A 5,491-nucleotide genomic window follows, 5' to 3' on the forward strand; every position below is an offset into this window, starting at 1 on the left:
GCTGGGGTTGTCGGTGGTTGGAGGGGTGGGGGAAGAGAGAGAGAGGAGAGGGTTTCAGGAGGGGGCGCGACTGATAGGATTCGCGTGACAGGGGGGTTATAATTCAAATCCACGCGATCACGTGGAGCACGCGGTCGCGTGGCTGGGGTGAAATGGGGTTGAAGCGATCGCTTGGGTCGCGCGATCACGTGGAACGGATAGAAGAGAGGGTGGCGCGATCACATGAGGCATGCGATCGCGTCGCGTGAAATTGTGCTAAATGCACGATTCCGGCATCGTGTCAGCGCAACTCTCTGCCTCCTTTAGGGTGGTGTGTAATCTGCGTGACGCGATCGCGGCGCTCATGCTGTTGCGTGGGTTAGTGTATGTGCATGTGACGCGATCGCGTGGGTCTTTTGTGTGAAAAGCACAATGGCTACACGCTTCCAGCCCAACTTTCTGGGCGTTGGATCTTTACGCCGATTTACAGGTCACGCGACCGTGTGATTGACGCGGACGCGTGGGGGGTGTTTCATCGCAACTGACACGATCGCATTAGTGATGCGGTCGCGTCCCACACCCTTTTTTTTAGAATGTTTTTTTTTAGAATGCAAGATGCAATGCTAATATGAATGCAGATGCAATGAATGTTATGCAAAATTCCAGGTTCAATTGAAATTCAAAAACACATAAAACAGATAAAAATGAAAACTGAAAATGGGACGATCATACCATGGTGGGTTGTCTCCCACCTAGCACTTTTGGTTAATGTCCTTAAGTTGGACATTGGATGAGCTTCCTGTTATGGTGGCTTGTGCTTGAATTCGTCTAGGAATCTCCACCAGTGTTTGGAATGCCAGCATCCTCCGGGGTTCCAAACTAGGCATGTGAAGCTTCTGAGCAGCTTCAAACAGATTTTCAGACTCCTGTGGTGATGAATATCAGAGTACTTTCCATGGTCCCAAACTTTTGTTCCAAATTCGCCTTTGTTTGCATCTATACTTTTCCATCCGGGCGGTTTGGAAATTAGACTCTCACCAAGATGACCAAACGTTTTCCGAGATCCTATCAAGTGAACTTGACACCAACTTCTGTGCCTCAAATTGAAGTGCGAAACCTCATTGGATCTTGCATACCAGCGCTGAGTGCGAGTCATTTCCCTTTTTCTCTTAAAGCCAGAAAGAGCTCTAAGATGACCATCTGTTTCAAGCAAACCATATTCAAGTGGAAAAATAAAGATAAGAGTCAAGGATTTTACCCACTTGAAGTCTGTATTGGGTGATAATGGCCTTGGGATCAGTGATTCCAAGGGTTCTGCAAGATCTACTCCCTTGTGATCTTCAGTGGATTCCTCCACTTCCTTGCAAACCTTTTTCATTCCAGCCATGTCCTGGTCAAAGTCTTTGATGCCAGGGCATCTTGGCCAGTTTTACTGACCTTTTCTTTATTGTTTTTAGGGTAGTTTCATGCATTTCCTTAGGAAATAAGCTAGTTTTAGGTAGATATTCACTTACACCTTGATTCAAGCATACATTGTGCATTTTACATGATTTCATGAGGACTTTGCATGAATTTAGTGACAAATTGTATGTTGCATTACCCATGACTTGGACTAGAACTTTGATGCACTCTATTGCTTGATTTCAGGATCAAAGGAAGCAAGGAAGAACCACTTAGCAGTCACGTTAATCTAATTAACGTGGCCACTAACGTGGAATGGGAGGTAACTTGCAAAGTTAATGAGAAAAGTGATTGCCAATAACGCTCTCGAAGCCATCATTGCCCACGTTAAGAGTCACGTTAACTAAGTTAACGTGAGCTCTAACGTGATGAAAGGACTTTGAGCCAACATTAGTGACACTTAACATTATCACTAACGTTGGCCAATGATCATAAGTGGCCACGTTAGAGTCCACGTTAACTTGGTTAACGTGGCTTCTAACGTTAACAAGGGGATGGAAGCCAACGTTAGTGACATTCAACATTGTCACTAACGTTGGCCTAAGGTGCAATGTACCACGTTAACTTCGTTAACGTGGGAGCTAACATGAGAAGCAAGAATGGTCGACAACGTTAGTGACACCCAACATTGTCACTAACGTTGGAAGCAACCACAAAACACCAAGGAGCCACGTTAACTTCTACGTTAACTTAGTTAACGTGGAAGCTAATGGCGATGAGTGAAAGATGAGCCAACATTAGTGACACTCAACATTGTCACTAACGATGGAAATGGTTTGCAAGGCCACGTTAGAAGCCACGTTAACCTAGTTAACATGGACTCTAACGTGAGATAGGGGCATATTGGAACGTTAGTCACAATGTTGAGTGTCACTAACGTTCTCGAAGATTGGCACGCCTACGTTAAAAGAGCCACGTTAACTAAGTTAACGTGGACTCTAACATAGGAAAGGGGGAGGCTCTCAACGTTATTGGGAAAGTTGAGTCCTAATAACGTGTGCGAAGGACAAAGAGGCAACGTTAGTGGCAACGTTTGTGCCACTAACGTTGAGGTTAACGTAGCCTTTACTTGGGTAAGAAACATTAGTGAAAAAGTTGAATGACACTAACATTTTCGAACCCATTTTCTCACTGAATGTTAACACCTCTAACGTCCAGAGCTAAAGTCTCTGCCCATTTCACACTTTCTCTCTACAAGTAAAGCCAAGCCCAAATGAAAAAGAGAACTGCTTCAAACTCAAGATCCAAAGGCCCAAGACTTGAAGAACCAACTAGAAGCTGAGAAGAGTAGTATATATAGGAGTAGCTTTGAATTAGTAAAAAAGTTCTGGAAGTTAGAAAGCATTACTCTCTATTTTTTACTTTCTCTGCTCTTCTAGTTCAGAATGTATTCTCCATCTTTGTTTTCATTTTCTAGAGCTATGACCAACTAAACACCTTTCATTGGGTTAGGGAGCTCTGTTGTAATTTGATGGATCAATACTAGTTTTCATTATTCTTCTTCTATCTTTCCTCTTGATTTTACTTGAAAGCTTTCGATCTTCATCCCATTGGGTAGTTATCTTGGAAAAGAAACTATTCAAACTTGGATCCCTTCTGAACCTTGAAAGAGGAATGAAGAGATCAAGCTAGAAATGCTTTCTCATGCTGGACCAAATTGGGTTTGGATGGATATGTGACTATAATCCTCTCAAAACTTGATTTGGGAAATGCATGTGGTATAATCAGTGACCAAACTTCATCTCTTCTCATGAGCAATTGACCAAGGAATTGGCTATTGATCAAGATTTGAGAGATTGAATTGCAAGAAATTATAATTCAATCAATTAAGATTGCCAAGGAGATCAATGAATGCATTGATTGAGGAAGAGATGAAAATGAACTTGATCCGGAGAATTGCAATATCTCCTGTGCCCAATGAACTCCCCAATTCTGATCTCACCCATTCTCTTTCATTTCTGCGTTTACTTTCATGAGCAAACACCCTATTCCCATTTACAATTCTGCAATTTAATTTCAGTCATTTACTTCCAGCTCTTTAATTCTAGCATTTACTTTTCCTGTCATTTACATTACCGCTATTTTATTTTCTGCAATTCTCAACCCAAGTTCTGAATTAGCTCAACTAGAACATTCTTCTAATTAAAGTTTCTTGATCAATCAATCCGTGTGGGATTCGACCTCACTCTATTGTGAGTTTTTACTTGACGACAAATTCGGTACACTTGCCGAAGGAAATTTGTTGAGAGACATTTTCCACCTGCATTAGTCTTCCATATCTTCCTCATCACTTGAGTCATAAATAGGAGGTTGAGAAAAGTCGACCTTTGCATCATCTTCGTATTCACTTGGGGAAGATTCTTCTGTCTCAAAGGATTCACTTGCGGATGCAAGTTCATCACGAGGAGGACTTGACTGGTGATTATCATCATCAAAGAAACATGCGTCTTGAGTTACTCCGTCCAGTTCTTCATAAGATATCCGCATTGGAGGTTGTGCAACATCCTCTTTAGCGTCAGTTGTAACATCCTTGATGGGGTCTTCCATGACTCTGTATTTAGGTGGCGGTACGGCTGATCGGGGTAAAACTTGTCTCTCAACAAATTCCCATTCGGCAAGTGTACCGAATTTGTCGTCAAGTAAAAACACACAATAGAGTGAGGTCAAATCCCACAGGGATTGATTGATCAAGCAACTTTAATTAGAGGAATGATCTAGTTGAGCGAATCCATGAATAGAGTTGATAATTGTAGAAATTAAAATGGCAAGAAAGTAAAAGACTGAAAGTAAATAGCAGAATTGTAAATGGGAATGGGGGAATTGCTTATAAAAGTAAATTGCAGAAAATAAAGAGAATGGGTAAGATCAGAAATGGGGAGTTCATTGGGCTTAGGAGATGTTGCATTCTCCGGATCAATTTCATTTTCATCTATTCCTCAATCAATGCACTCATTGATTTTCATCTCTTCCTCAATCAATGCACTCATTGATCTCCTTGGTAATCTTAAGTGATTGAATCACAATTTCTTGCAATTCAATCTCTCAAATCTTGATCAATAGCCAATTCCTTGGTCAATTGCTCATGAGAAGAGATGAAGTGTGGTCACTGATTATACCACATGCACTTCCCAAATCAAATGCTTAGAGAGTTATAGCCACATACCCAGCCACACTCAATTTGGTCCAGCATGAGAAAGCATTTATAGCTAATCTCTTCATTCCTCTTTCAAGGATCCGAAGAGATCCATGTTTGAATAGCTTCTTTTCCAAGATAACTATCCAATTGGATGAAGATCGAAAGCTTTCAAGTAAAATCAAAAGGAAAGATAGAAGAAGAATAAGAAAATTAGTATTGATCCATCAAATTACAACAGAGCTCCCTAACCCAATGAAAGGGGTTTAGTTGTTCATAGCTCTAGAAATCAAAATCAAAGATGGAGAATACATCATAAAGCTAGAAGTGCAAAGAAAGTAGATACAAAGAGTAGTTCTCTCTCTTCGCTCCTCCCAAAAAGCTCCTCTCTATTTCAAAACTACTCCTATATATACTACTCTTCTCAGCTTCTAGTTAGCTCTTCAAGTCTTGGGCATCTGGATCTTTGAGCTTGAAGCAGTTCCTTTCTTCAATTGGGCTTGGCTTACTTGCAAAGAGAAAGTGTGAAGTGGGCAAAGACTTTAGCTCAAGACGTTAGGGGTGTTTAACATTTAGTGAAAATACAAGTTCGAGAACGTTAGTGACACTTAACATTGTCACTAACATTGCCATGCACCCCCTTGCCTCACGTTAAGGCCCACGTTAACTGGGTTAACGTGGCTTTTAATTTGCCTTGCTAGCCTTCGAGAACGTTAGTGACACTCAACATTGTCACTAACGTTCAAGTGTGCCCCTTCTTGCTTCACGTTAAAGCTCACGTTAACTAGGTTAACGTGGCTTCTAACGTAGCTTTTGCCAACCTTCGAGAACGTTAGTGACACTCAACATTGTCACTAACGTTCAAGTGTGCCCCTTCTTGCTTCACGTTAAAGCTCACGTTAACTAGGTTAACGTGGC

This window comes from Arachis duranensis, chromosome 10, assembly GCF_000817695.3.
Source record: "Arachis duranensis cultivar V14167 chromosome 10, aradu.V14167.gnm2.J7QH, whole genome shotgun sequence".
In the NCBI taxonomy this organism is placed as follows: Eukaryota; Viridiplantae; Streptophyta; class Magnoliopsida; order Fabales; family Fabaceae; genus Arachis; species Arachis duranensis.